Raw genomic sequence first — 15,875 nt, 5'->3', positions numbered from 1 at the left:
TTTGCATCTACAAATGGCCACGTACGTCAAGTCACTTTAAAGAAGGGTATATAAAAACAAATGAATACACTTACGTAGACCTAATATATACGAACATAATTTATTTTTTCTTACGAAACGCATTTCTTAAAGCGATTTATCGATCATTAACTTGATTTTTTTCAGGTATGGTACATGTTGGATTTACTCTTATACTACGTTGGCAATTCGCGGTGAGTAAATTTATGTGGTAATTTATTACAACAAGTAAAAGTACAACCCTCATGGTTCACATGCTACCGACATTCTGTCTTGATGGACGAGCCATTAGTAAATTTATCTTGGCTTTATGCCACTCAAACAGTACCCATCATTCTAATATTGCTTCTTCATTCAGAGACAAATGTTTTCGATAGTAACTTATATCCTAATTAAACGCCTCGTTCGAGAATTATTGCTTTTCTTTCGTCGATTATTTTTATTGAATTCGCAATAAAACCAATTAAAGTCGAGGTTCGTCTCCAAAAATTTAACATTTTAGTGAGAAAAATTATCCAATCACACCTCATAACCATTTCATCAATTCTATCAACTATTCTCGACTCGTTCTCTCAAATTTTAAAGGTACCCCAAACTGGAATACGAATTCAATTATTTTCAGTCTCTCAAGTTGACACAAAGTTGATCTTCTTGAGTGATTCGAAATCGCTGAAGAAAGGCCAACTTCTGCTGGAGACTACAGATCACTTCGAAAAATTAAGGAAATCGATTTGAGCGGTTGATTTTTTAAGAGTAGAAGAAGTTTCGAGTAATTTAATGCTAAAATTGACAATTTTGGAATTTTTTAAAATTTAAGATTTCCAACATGTAAAAAAATACTCTTTTTCGTCCACCTCTTTTGATTTTAGATTCACCCACCCAAATCGATTTTTGTCTCCAGGAAAACACGTTGTGATTTTTCGAACAGCCTGTAAACGAACCAAAAAAAAAAAAAAATCATCAGCAATATCGGTAAAGCCCTCCTGTTTCACTCCGCTTATAAAAAACCCAAACGCTGGCGAAAACATCTCGTTATATTCTTATCTATAGTCAAAAGTCATGAGCGGTGGCGTTAGATACATATACTACGGGTGGAGTGTGGTCGTATGCGGAATAAATTGCGAAGTATATATTCAGTTTTGCCGGCGTAAAAATATTTTGCAGCAGGTTGAAATAGAAAAAATAAATTTGAAAAGGTGACATTATAACGAAACGGATAACGGTTGATGTTGAAAGTGACGTGACACTGAGACATGAAACTTACCGCGCTCCAAACACAAGATGGAGAGCTGCTGATCAATTCTTGAGCAGAATACTAATGATGGACTATTTATTGTGTTGTGTGCAAATGCAACGCGTATATATACGCAATCGATATTGTACGAAAGTTTGCGTATTTTGCGGTCTCATATTTCAAACTAACCTACTATATAAGCGAGCAGTTGTGGGTGATGAGGGTGATGTAGGTATATACTATATGGAGAGTTTTATAAAATTATGGAACTCGATGATGGTATGTTTTATATACACCATAGCCTGGGCACGTTTGGAAAAAGGGATAGGGAATGTATCGGGTGTTGCGAAAATACCTTTCATTTTGGCCGCCAGTTTGATTCGAAGCGATCGAAAGAACGAAATAATGGTCGAATTTTCTAATACAAGGGCTTAAAGTGTAAATAAGTGTTAATAAAGTTTGGTACCTACAACGACGACGACAACGACGACGCGACGGTTATATTCACTTTTATTATATCGAATAGGTATAGGTATACGTACAAGCAAAGGATTCCAATACTGCTTAATTAATACTCGAGTATTGTGCGATGATGGTTACCAATACCAAATTATGTAATTAACCTCTTGGCAAACAATATTCCAGCGTTTTATCTCAATATAGTATTTTACGGTCAGATACCACAAAAAAGGGAGAGAGGTCATTTCATCGGATAAATATTTGTTTGAATTAGTTTCCGTAGGTAATAATCCGTCAAATGTTGTCATAACGTTCTGCATAACCAACATGACCGCCGCATGTATATAGAATTCTTATACCAAGTTACCAGTACGTACATCAGGTCTAGCGAGCCCACCAGGAATTTGTAATATAATTTGCAAAAGTAAACATTCCTGATGATTGAGTGTTTATAGAATGCCGCAATTGATGTATCGGCTAATTAACACGTTTAATTCGATGCTGAAAATATTCCGTACGAAGGTACTACAACCGTCGAGCTTTCGAAGAAAAAAATGTGTAAAAATATAGCCAACACTATCGTGTATGTGAAGTATTCGCGCGGTTTCTGCAAAATATTGTCGTAGAATCCAGCTAATAATAATTATATCATTACACGAACTACAAATAGTTACGGTGAAAAGATGGTGTGCATAAGATTGTTTTTCGTTCATAAATCATATTCGTAGGTATACCTACTCGTATAGTACTCACACCAATCCTCTCGTCTGCAAGAAAAAAATATCGCACTACGAGTATTTCACCATAAAGAAACGAATCCATAGAGCTCTATAGCTATACCATATCCACTATTTTCTGACGACCTGAAATAACATGCGATATTGCGTTTTATGGAATTTACCATACATTATTTCGTGTTATTAAGAGTACTTGTGAAATATCAGTGGAAGAGAGCAAGTCGGACTAATTATAGTTGTTAAAACAGGGTGCACTCTTCTATCGCCCTGAATAATAATTTTGTTTATTATAAGCTTTTATATACAGTAGAGAGTAGAGGTACAACATCGGCGATGGCGAATATGATTCAGTATAGCCAGCTGAACGCGAATTATACGATTATTGGTACGTTGTATGCGAAGGTTCTGATAAATATTCTGGTTTTTATCCGATACATTGAAATTTACTCGCATTATTGAACCAATAATCATCGATTGAATCGGTTGCTTTTTGAAGTACGCCGTTGCAGTCCCAAGAATTGCATTGAATTTTTAATATCAAAGACGATAAACTCTTTCCAGTGATTCCAGAACTATGAATTTTTGCGAATTTAAATTGAATCGGTCAGAAAGGGGCTAAGTCCATTTTCGCACTTTTCAGGAATAACAAAAAACTGATTTATTTGAAAATCAAAAATTTTTGGTAAACATGCTTAAGGTCATTGAAAGAGAACCCCAAGACACAATTTTTAGCATTGTTTAGAAAAAAAAAAATATTCACGTGCGCCGGCGCTGTTGCTGCCTAAACAAATGGGACTTATACCCTCTCTGCACCCAATCGACAAAATTTCTTTTGAAATTGCTCGGGCACGAATGGGGCTTGATTCTACATCTAAGTACATCATTTAGACTGCTATCTCGTTTAAATTGACCAAAAACCCCTTGAGGTATAAGACTTTTTGTCGAAGTTGTTAATTTTTTCATCATTTTTCAGTTCAGAGATTAACTTAAATTTCAAAAAATGGTCTTCTCAAAAATGTTAGTTATTTTTCAAGGAATTTAAAAAATTTTACAAAAAAGTCATAAATGCGGATCCGCCCTTTTTCTGCGCCCAAATACCACTTTCCCGGCAGTTTTGCGGAAATCTGACATCACCAGTCGATCCGCCATACTTTGAAACCCCTATATCCGTGAAAAAAAAATTTCCAAAAATGTGACTTGGTCCCTTTCTGTTCCCACTGATTCAATTACGGTTTACCCTGTTCTATTTCTAATAAAATAAGCAAAATCTCTCTGGTATCTAGCTTTTTACAGGCGCGTGTTTCTGTTATTATTTTTGAGTGGACCGAATTGAAAAATTAATCATATTTTCACAATGTCTGTCTACTTTGAACCCTCTTCACTTCCTATATCCAATTTTTCTCAAGGAAAGTACCCAAATCATTGAGGGAAAAAAATCAAATCTAAACACTAAGGAGCATAAAAAAATGTCTCACCAGCCAAAATCATATAGCAATTAGATATAATTTTCCGAATTCTAGGAAAATTTTTCAACATAGGTACGTAATATTTGAGCCGAAGAAGAAAAAATGAAAATTTTATCTAATTGAGCTAGACAACTGAAATCATGCATGGACTTTATTTTTTAGCCCCTCCTTTCTTCATAAGTAGCATTTTCGAGTCATTTTAAACAGTTTTGGAGCCTCCAGGAAACGTTTAGAAAATGAAAATTTTCACGAAATTTTCTCCAAAATTAGCTGTAAAGCTAAAATTTGTAGATGATTGAGTAATTTGGGATACCCACTCTTTTTTAACTGTCTGAGTTATACTACAAAAAATTCAAAGCCCTTCCAGGGTCTTCAGCGGCATTTCGTAAATTCCAGTTCCACAAAAAATCCTCTGGAATCTGTCCAAATGAACTTAAGCAATTGTAAACGCTATCGATACAATGTTCGTCATTTTTTCAAAACAGGTTCCAGCCGCTTTGACACCATAAGTATGTACCTACTAAATTAGTATTACTCCAACGATTTCATAATTTACGAGTAAAAATTGAATTTACAAAATGTCGCTGGAAGCTCCAGACGGATTTAAACCCATCTCCGATCGATCTGCAAGGTTGAGAGCACGGCACATATTAAATTTCAGCTTTCTAGTTGAATCGTGTAAAATTTCATTCATATTGACCATTTCAAAAAATCTTTGGAGGTCCCAGAACTGCTTAAAATAATTCACATTCACATCCAATCGATTTCTGAACGAGGTCGTCAAAAAAAATATAAGTGCACTTATATTGTTTTTTTTTCAATGGATAAACATGTTTATCCATTAAAAAAAAAAAAACAAAAAAACGATAAGCAAAATTTTATGTAAATTGTAAATTCTCAAAAATTTAATGGAGGCTTTACAACACCTCAAAACAGCTCGAAATAGCTCCCAATCGATCTCGAAAGAAGAGAAGTATGTAGTTCCAAAATAAAATTCGTATCAAATTTCAGCTTTTAAACTAAACTAGGTGGACTTCCGCGCAAACTGTAATTTCTAGAAATTTGCTGGAGACTCCAAAATTGCTCAAAATGACTCGAAACTGCTTCCAATCAATGAAAAGGGGGTAATAACTATAAGCAAAATAGACCTAAGTGAAATTTCATACAAACTTTAGATTTTCGAAAATCAGCCGGAATCTCCACAACTGCTCAAAAAATCTCGCAACAACTTCAAAATATAATTCTCAAAAATTTGTCGGATGCTCCAAAACTTGATTTCTGGCTCAATTGGAAGTAAAATTTTGATCTATTCATTAGTTTTGATAGGACTTGAAATTTGTTTTCAAAATTCCTGCATGGTTGATTTGGTGGCAGTAAAATTTTCATTTTCGCCATAATTTTCAAATTTCTCTCAAAGGCGCTAAAATTAATCAAGGCTGCTGGAAATTAACTTTTGAAAATTCTTCGTTCCAGTAAATTTCAGCTGAACAATTCGAACATGATTAATTGATTAATTATCAAATTCAATTTCAAATTTATAATAATAATGATGGAATCTGATCGGCTCATAAAAAGGATTTTGTCTACCAACTCCCCCAAATTCCTAATAAGTAGGTTCTAGGTTAATGGAGCAAAATTCGTTTTTCTCGAGTAAAATCAGACAAACAAAGTTTATATGTTTGCGTAGAAGTACGATGTATCGTACTTTGTTATCACATCGGTGAAATATCACAAATAAATTCAGGCATTACCAACGTGCATTATTTTAACTTCAAGAAGATAATACTATCATTACTGATGATAAAGAAGATAACGTCTTTAATAATAATACGTACAAACGATAATGGTACCCTAAAATTACCTCTAATAAATCTTTTTTTACCTTTTCTTTCTTTTTTTTTCACAAAAAAACTTGGCTACACAATTCGAAACAAGAACAACAACAACTATCAAAAAAAAGAACTTTACAACGTAGACATCTCCGGATGATAAATAATTTGCTCGCTTAATCGCTTGATATCTTCCACCAAAGTAAATATTGTAGATAGGGAAGTTAATATTCAATTCAAGAAACTAATATGTCAACAAACGAGCGAAATTTGCGTAAGGGTACAGGGAGATTCGTCGAGAGCGTCTTTGTTGATTTTGAATCAGCCTATGGGGATAGAATACAAAAAGACTATCTATTGCATATGTTGTACATAAATTTTAGGGGTCTTACAGAATTACACATTTTTCAAGAAATAGGATTGATGATATTTTCGCAATAGATTGCTTAAGATGGGACACTTAGTCTTCATATGCTCTTTAGATGGCACCTTATTTTTATATTTATTTTTTTCAAAAACGTAAACATCTGGTTTTTTTGGAACATCCTAAAACACCTCAACCCCCTCCACTATCTCTGAAAATTAAAAATGTAAACAAGTACCTTAAAGTATGAGTTTTTTTTTTTTCAAGTCACTGACTGATTTTGGTTGATTCCAACAAACTTTTTAGTAATTTCAAATTAGGTGGGAATGTAAAAAAATATGTGTTAAGTAGAATTTGTTCTTTCATTGAAAAAGTTAACTTTTCTGCATCCACTTTGATAGTTTCAAATAAGACAAGGACCTACTGCATACAAGTAGGTATCAGATCGTAAGAATTGGCACCATTGAGCACGTAAGTATCGGTTAAGCAGTCCAGCTTGACTTGAGCACTGCCCTTATGATCGCACATCCACATCAAAGGTATAATATAGTGATAACATTAAAAAAATAGGAAACTTCTTGAAAACCCCATCGAAAAAAATGCCAACTTGCTTAAAAAACCGTCCCTTTGGCTAATCGGTCGTGATGTTTGAATATGGTTCACTGATTTGGAAGAATGAAAAGAAAAATAAATAAAATGAAAAATTTCACTAGAGTAACTTTTTTGTTAATATTTTATTTTTCCTATTCTTATTCGCTCGTATATGCGATAGTAGATCTAGATAGGTCTACGTACCTGGGTATTAGAATTTATTGCTCAAAAATTAAAGATTTCTCGTGTTATTCTCGTATTTTAAAAGCTTGTTTTTAAAGAAACGTATAATCCGATTAGGGTCACGGATATGATAGGTTAAGTAATCGTTCGCGTTGCGAGATATGAAATTCAAAAAATATTCTTTCGTTTATTTTTGTTCTTATATATAGGAAAAGGACATTATTTACCTTAAACGACTTTAAGCGGTCGAAAGGTTGGCGAAAGAAAAGCGCAACAATTGAATTCAAAATAGTCAAAGATTATTTTGCTTGAAACGCTGCCTTGTTTGGTTTTGGTATTAAAGGATTTTGGCGAATTTATTTTTCAAGTATCGGATTTTTACTATTTTACTGATTTTTCTTGTAATAAGACGTTTCCGAGTTCTGTGGTGTTTTCTTTGAGATTTGCAAACAGGAGAACGCCTAAGTTTTAGCAACGTGGTTTTATAATTCAAAAAAGGTAGCGTATAAAATTTTTTAGAAAATTTGTTTAAGGTAACACGAAATGAGTATTTTATTATTTATTCGAGAGGATGGGTTCGATATGAAAATGAATTTTATAAAAATCTTTTTTAAAAAGGAGGTGAAAGATAATTTTTTAAATTACATGATTTAATCATTTTCGAATTTTACTATTAGCCTATTATTTTTCTACCTCAGTTTGATCGAATGATTTTCTTATAAATGGCGGGTAGGTAAATTGGTAACATTTGAATTTTCAATAAATCGAAAAATCACATTCTTTTTACTCTCGTATTCTGATAAATTCTCATCAATTCAAAAACGTTTGCTCGTTATTTAGGTATGCAAAAAAATCATCAATAATTCTTGATTAATAAAATGAACAGCTCGATTTATTCAGTTGTGGTAATCTTTCGTTATTTCGATAACGAATCTTACGAAGGTGTAGCAGTTACCTATAAATACGATTTATCAACTTTCATAATACCTACTAGAAATTGTGTAGACTTACACAAGTTATCCCCTTCTTTTATATTTTGTTTCTTTTATTTTTTTAAAGAAAAAAGTAGCCTTAATCCAAAACTTTCAGAAGATTCGATTGCCCGGATTTAGCCAAAAATGAAATATGTCAATTTCGTTTGGAAAGCGTTGCATCCCTAATCCAAGTTCTCTGTTATTTCCAGTCCAATTTTTCGTCAAATACTTTAATATTTTACTTCTTGATGACGGCCAGTTCAAAAGAAGAAAAAAAATAAGGTACTCGCCTTAATAAATCGAATGATATCCCTTGAAAAGTTGAAGAAGGATGAGAACTACACGAAAATTTGATAAAATTGTCTAATTATCTAAATCATTATAAAAGATGTTTAACAATTCATCTCCGAAAAAAAGTTCCGCTCATTTGCTTGTTATTTTTCAAGTCAACTGCGCAAACTAATTATGGAAGCCTGGAAGGATTTTTGATTTTTTTCTACCATGGTATAAGGGGCTTTACCTAATTAATTTACCAATTTCGTTCAGCAACGTTTATATACTTAGTACAAAAAAACGTTTTGTAAAAAAAAAAAAAAAAAAAAGAGGAAAGTAATTCCGCTGGGAAGAGAATACACAAAAAAACTCAGCACAATAAGAACCACATGTGAACTAAAAATGGTCGGCAATTGCATTAGTTCTGATAATGAGGAAACATCTTAGCCTGGTAACAAAGAAAAGTAGAATTGTTTGTAGTTAGTTATCGTTAGAAAGTGCATGTGACAAGTGAAATAATGGATTACACCGAGCGTAAAATGTAAACCATTGTCGAATTCTAACAGACCAATGTCACTACTCCTCGCAATATCAGTAACAATGATATTTAAAAGCGAATCGTATCTTACCTTTTTTCGAGTTTTTTTTCTCTTCTCATGTTCCTTTTTTTTCTTTTTTGCAATGTATTGAGGGTTGAAACAAAAAAAGTTGGCGTTCGTGGAACACAGCATGCGTAAATCTGTTTCGATATTTAATTTAAAAAAATTCACACATTGGGGAAAAGTTCGGTTATTGGTAAAGTTTACAGGATGTTTTCACAAGGAAAAAGTTTAATCGAAGGTCCGTTTTTCCAATTTTACAAGTATTACCTGAAAGTGTCAACGCCAGTCGCAAAACAAATAACCGTCCAGATTGCTAGATACCGTCGCATACTTGCAACCGAAGGAGCTAATTTTGCAATTGTTGAATTTTCATTATTTACGAGCACATGAAAAACACTCTAGCCATATTAACACGTTATTACACTATGTTTATGCACCTTCGTTTTGAAGATTTTTTTTTTTTTGATCAAAGACTACACTTAGGTGAGTTTATGAAAGGTAACAAAATTAACGCTTATATTTTCTGATTGTGAGAGAAAAAAAATCAAAATTCTACAATATTCGACCATTTCTGATAAACTAACTCGTTTCTGTTTCAAACAACGTTGTACTTTTTCACGAATGGAATTTTACGTCATATAAACGCATGAATAAGTAAATACGAAGAAAATCTTGGAAGGACAAGACAAAAAAAAATCCATTCACGCGTGCGAATTATTTTATTTTTTTCCACACTGAACTCTATATCGCGTTGCTGCGAGAACGGTAATTTAAAAATGTACTCAACTGTCAACGTGGAAATATGCGATGAACATGCATGAAAATTTTCTCATTTTTTTTATTCACTTCATCTCTGATCACTCGAGTTTAAATAACGTTTTATTTATTTTTATTTTCAATTGAAAAAATGTCAATATTAAAATATACTACTCGTATGGCAATGTTACAGGAAACAATAGCCGCACATTCTCGACATATTTTAAATGTTTATTCCACGCGTAAATCTTACAAGGGAGATATGCCACTTGTAGAACAATTTTTGAATCAGATGAAGCAATATCGAAAGAAAAATTTTTAGACCCTTAAGTGCATGCTTCAATTTTTGGTTAAATTTAAAAAAAAATCAAATTTGGGTCAAAAATGCGGAAAAATTCTCCAAATTCAATAACAAAGCTGAAATATGATTTACGTAAAATTTTCACAAAATTTTACCAAATGAAGTTAGAGAGCTAAAATTAACTTAATATCCTAATTTAAACATTCCTTCAGTAAATTGGGAATGGGTTCAAACTTTTCTGGAGTCTCCAGCAATGTATTTACCATTGAAATACAGTTTAGGCCATATTTTCAACTTGTCGAGTCGAATAAAGATGGTTTCAAGACGTTGGGGATCCTCCAGCAACTTTTTAAAAATTCCAGTTTGAGTCGAATTCATTTTTAGCACTGAAAAAATTGTGAGTAATGGGTCAAGAGAGTCACTTGAGTAAATCTGGAATTTTCAAAATACGGCTGGAGACGCCAGAACTACTCAAAACGGTTCGAAACAATTTACAAATTACAATCGATTTGAAATGTCAGAAATGAAGTAGGTTGCATACCAAATTTCAGCTTTCCAAGTCAATTTGGTGAAAATTTTGATTTCTTCTTTGGAATTTCGGTTCCAGTCCAAATTTAATTTTCAAAAAAAACTGAAATGAGAATAATATTTTTAAACAGGTCGGTCAAAGAAAAGGTACAAATCGATTTTTAGTAGCCCAAATTTATTTCTACACCTTCTGCAGGAATTTTAAAACCCTGAGGAAATCTAAAATCGCGCTGGAGGCTCCAGAATTGGCCAGAAATGGTGAAATTCAGTTCGAGAGAATTAATATTAGTTTCAACACTAATTTTCGTCATTTTAATTTTCACTTAATTATTACAGCTACTTTTTTTTTAAAGGAATAAATTGTCAAAAATGGTCAATTATTTTGAATTTTTAAAAATTCTCAAAAATCGAAAAATCAATTTGGGCAGCTGTTGATCTTTTTGAAAATTGCGATCTCGTTCAAATAAGAGACGGACACCTCGAGAGGTTTCCTAGAGAGTTTTAGACAGTGATGTATTTTTGAATTGACAAATATATTTGAATTGTGGCCAGACTGAGATACATTTTAGAGGTTACGAATACCCCACTTCTTCATATGTACCTCTTTGCAGCTTTAAAAAAATGAGTTTGCTGGTCTTACCATTAGTGTTTCCTAATTTTTTGTCATCAATGTAGGTAACCCATCCTGATTCCTCACGGGGACTGAATTTGAAAGCTGCTGCAGATATGTTCAATGTTCATCCAAGATTTCAACCCTTAAACTCGTATTATCTACCAAAATTCACTACTTGAATTTCTCCTTTTACTCCATTATTTTTAAATTTGCATTTTTACATCCCCTCTCACCAAAAAAAATATACATAAAGGGCATTCCATGTCAAATTGCCGATTTAATGTATCAGTTGCAAGGTGATATTTTAAGAAAAAGAGAAAGTAGCATCGAATTCACCCTCAATGAAAAGCTATACAAAAAGGTGAGCCCTGAAACGGCGATCCGGGTTCATTTTCTTCACCCCTGGAAAATGTTGTTAAATCTACTCGCGATAGAAAGTAATATCTAAGCAAATGGAACGACGTGAGCGGCATTCCCAGCAAAGCGAGAAAGGATTCATAGTTAAAAGCACCACCAACATCGATGAAAAGTAACATGAGAAGATGAACGGTTAGTTTCGATTTTCGAACGGACGAGCCACCCAAACGACTCGAGGGAAAATCGGGATTGATTTTGAGAGAGTAACTCACACTAAAAGATTTCAAGTTCATTACAATCCTATATGTAGACCTACAGATAAACCTATACCTGTACCACAGAATACAAGAGTTGGATAGTGGATATTACCCATACTCATACATCAAGTGTACAATAGGTGTATGTGTAGTGTACCTTACCTTTGTAGTAGTGTACACGGATGTGGTACGTATTATAATCTTTTCGAATTAATCGCGTTCTCTAATAAATCATTAAAGTAGATTTTCTGGTTGAACATACCCCGTGTGTTTTGTTGGTTGGCTAATTTATTCCGAATGGGGAAAAAAGGGGCGTTATGTGTAGGTAAACTTGGCCATGTACACCTTATATATATTGGTTTGGTATGGTATAAAAGTGATTGAAAACAACTACCATTTATCGAATTCGCATTAACGCCGATAATCAATTTAAAAGTTGTTTCGCTTGATATTACCAAGTGCGTTTAAATTTACTAAATCATTAATCGTTTATAAACATTTCGCGTTGTAATTCAATTTGCTGCGATATAATGCGGAATAGGTGAAATACAGCGGTAAATTAAATTTAGCCGTGTTCCTTTTTAACTGCTTACTTCCGTTAACACAGCCATGTTGACACTTATTTTACAGAGATTTATTACGAATATACACATAATACACGTAATTTTTTGATATAATACGTGTATTAGTCATCGAATATGTATCTACCTCTCAAACGCCATGGTTTTGAAAAAGTAAATTTCCTAGCGCCTATGCAAACACGTAAATTACTGCGTATATCGTCGAATCAACGTCTGACACGTGTTCAAGGGCTTAAATGAATTGTAAACTTGGCAAAATCATTCAACCGTTTCTCAGCCTCTTTACATGAAAAAAAAAACATACCTACCCATCGACTATCTGCATGATACATACCTATTCGAGATCATCGAGTCAAAGAATATTTTGTTCTAATTAGAGCTTAATAAATAAGATCAATGAGTTCGTTAGCATATTTACTAAATCTATACGTAGGCAGGTAAATTCTACAACGTGCGTGTACAAACAAAGACTTCGCTAAGTAAATAAAGAAATCAATGACTAAAAGTGGGTAAAATGTCAATTTAACGTTGCGTAAATTTACTCAACTAATTAATGAACGAAAATGGTTTCTTTTAACATTGATAGGTAGATATGTTTTGGGGCAAAATAACACAACGAAAAAATACAGAAAGATAGCCGTATTCAAGGTAGAAACTTGATGGTTTCGGACTTCGATCATATATTTTATCGTCATACATATCAAAAAATTGCTAGCCCTTTCTTCATATTATTTGTTTTGAACTTTTTAGCAACCAATCTCCTTGCCTTAAAATGAAGAAGGATGCTAAAACAAACACATCTTGGACTTTTATCAAACCTAATGGTGGTTGTTTACATTTCCTAAAACATTTTAAAACACCCCCTCGAAATGAGTAAGCAAATTCGAAAAAATTAGTTTTATTTGATTAAGGCCTGTTTCTGTAAGAAACCAAAAATTCTGCAAAAAAACAAAGAGTAATGTTTTTCTTTAAAAAAATTTTTAGATGGCTATGTCAAATTTTCAAAAATGGAATATTTTGATGTTTTACTAAGTGCAAACTTTTTTTTTTACTCTCGAAAAATGATGATTGATGAGTTTCTGCCCAAGCGAAGCAATAATTATATAAAATTGCAAAATTTTTAGAATTTTTTTGAAACCGATTTCATATATTTTTGCCAAAAAGTTCCAAGCTATAAGTATAAGTAAATGTTCGGAACCAATTGAAAAAATGGAAGAAAATAATTGAACGGCTATCAAGAAATTCATTCGCAAAAAATGTCAATTGAAAAATAATAAAGTTACCTGGAGAAGGTCCGATTAATCTTCCAGAAATCCATTCAAAATCATCTGAAAATCAGAAGAGGAAAAACATTCATGATTATGAAATTATACAGAAATCGTAATTATTAGGTACCTACCAATACAATTTTTCTAATTTTTAGATTAAAATAATTCATAGGTAATTTTGAACGTGGATGTAATTTACTTCCTTTTCCATCTCCAATAAAAAAAAAGTCTTGTACATTTTGATTTCCCACATTCACTCGTTTATCTTTTACCCCATCACCTCCTGGAGAGCTTTACTGTTCAAGTTCAACTAACAACCGATCATGTATTTTCCAGTCCACAACTTAACGAGCACATTTGTGCAGAATTCTTGAAAAAGAAACACCCCAGCCACTTGAAAAAAAGATAATAAAACCAGTAGCTAATAACAGCAGTTTAACAATTAAACAGTAGGAATAATGCTTAAATAGGTAGGTACATCGTTTAAAAAATCTAAAGAAAAAACTTCCTGAAAACGATAAAAAATGAACTACACTCACTTGCGGAAAAAAAGAGGGAGAAAAATAAGCACCATCAAAATTCCGTTACCCTCGAAACTTTGAATTATTGCCTATCATACAGTTTAGAATTCATGATAAATGGAAGAAGGGCAACATTTTTACATTTAAAGCACTCGGCGGTGCATAGAAGAGAAAATTCCGGAATTGAATCATTCATCCCTACTACACGTACAAAAAAGAAGCTGAATTTCGGCAGCAAGCGATAAACATTTATCGCTATTTTAAAAGGCAGCTATTTAATCTGTGAAGGAATTATTAAGCTGTAAATCACGAGTGTGTAGTGAGATGAAATGAGTTAGCATTGAAGTATCGCGAATAAGTTTCTTTAAAGAGTAGGTGTACGGAAAACATAAGGAATGAGAACATAGTGAGCAATTGTTTACTTCTTGTGTCTCGTTTTGAGAACTGTGAAAGGTTTTGTATATAGGACAAGAATATCAAAAGAAGGAAAGTGAGGGGTTCAATAATTAAAATCGGATGAAAATTTTACCGCCTTATTCTCAATAAATAAGGTAATATTTTCCATTTCTAAAGAAAATTTTCATCAGCAAATTCATTGAAAATTGCTTAAAATTTTGAAATTTTTCAACGAAATCCTTCTTAAGAATAAATGCTTCCAAAAAATTGCTGACTTCAATGAAGAAATTCGAGCTGATTACAATTTTCAAACCACTGAAAAAAAAACCTTTGAAAATCTTGACACTCTGAAAATTTTGAACAAGGGTGTCTTTGGAATGGGGAAAGGACGTCGTATTAAAACAAGAATACGTATCATGAAAATTGGAAATGGTGAAATAGTTCATTCATTCAAAACCACTTCTTTTACAAAACTAGTACAAAACATAAGAAACATACGAACACAAGTCATTGATCCATCAACATTAGCAAACGCGTACTCGAGCTAAAATTAATTTAAGTAAGTAGTAGGTAAGCTAAGGTATCAGAATGAAGGTAAGAATTACGCGCGTATAAAAGAGAATCAAGATTTGTTAAACACTATGAATAAATTATAATACGAAGGACATCTATTAACATGTAGCTCAGTATGAGTGACACGCTTAATTTTCTTAAATAAATAAATAAGCCACCGACATTACCGACCAAACATTAAGCAGCTCGAACCCCGAACGTATCCAGGTAAAAGTAACCTGACACAATGCGTGCTCGCCTTCGCCTATTCGTAGGTAGTAGGTACTTGCAAATCGGTCAACTCCTCTGGATGAAATACTCGTACACAGCTCATTAAATTTGAATCCCGGTATCTCGCTAGTACAATTCGCAATACCGACGACAAGGTGTAAAGAAGCATTCAAATTTTGTAATCCGACATCAAAGCCAGCCTGTTTATTGCGAATGTTTAATAATATAGTTTTAAATTTGTAGCGAAGCCGAGCGAACAAAATCTCTAGTAAACATGCTCGTACACCAAAAAGTGCTACACACAAAAAGCCAAATCGCTTTGATTATGGTATGTGGTGCGGTTATATACGCTCAACCATTAACATCGAAGTGCTTTTTTCCGCTTACCGTAGCAGGTTAAATCATTTATTTTTGAAATTTATCTCGTGTATTGCCTAATGCACGTTGTTGCTATACGTAGTACCTATACGTACTCGTATACGATATGAACGCGGTAGCAGAACTAATACCATGTGACATTCCATCGCGTACTGTTTCAAATTCCTCACATTTTTCCAGGTTTAATGCAGAAATTTGGTTGTAGGGATAATTTTGACGCTATGAAATTACACGCGGCCGACTATTAAATCCTTTTGATCTGTTTTTTGTTTCCATATAGGTACGTCTACGTACGTTGAACATACTAGACTGCAACGTCCACTTAAACAGCATCCAAAAATACGCCACAAGGCAAAATTTCAGGTTCTGAATTTCATTTTTTCAATTTTTAAGAATTTTTAGACAT

General features: G+C 33.1%; 1 protein-coding gene and 1 long non-coding RNA gene across 2 annotated transcripts in view; one reads left to right on the top strand and one right to left on the bottom strand.

Moving 5' to 3' along the window:
- LOC135835935 (5-hydroxytryptamine receptor-like) overlaps positions 1–15,875 on the top strand; it is a 185,029-nt gene that overhangs the window by 52,125 nt on the left and 117,029 nt on the right. The gene's annotated exons all lie outside the window — the stretch shown is intronic.
- Positions 1–15,875, bottom strand: part of LOC135835940 (uncharacterized) — a 167,614-nt gene that overhangs the window by 39,875 nt on the left and 111,864 nt on the right. Inside the window, exon 4 of the long non-coding RNA XR_010556978.1 lies at positions 13,407–13,451. This is a non-coding gene — a long non-coding RNA (uncharacterized LOC135835940). The remainder of the gene's footprint in view (positions 1–13,406; positions 13,452–15,875) is intronic.

Source organism: Planococcus citri, chromosome 2, assembly GCF_950023065.1.
Source record: "Planococcus citri chromosome 2, ihPlaCitr1.1, whole genome shotgun sequence".
Classification (NCBI taxonomy): domain Eukaryota; kingdom Metazoa; phylum Arthropoda; class Insecta; order Hemiptera; family Pseudococcidae; genus Planococcus; species Planococcus citri.
Note: the sequence above shows the minus strand (reverse complement) of the source record. Positions and strands in the feature narration are given on the sequence as shown.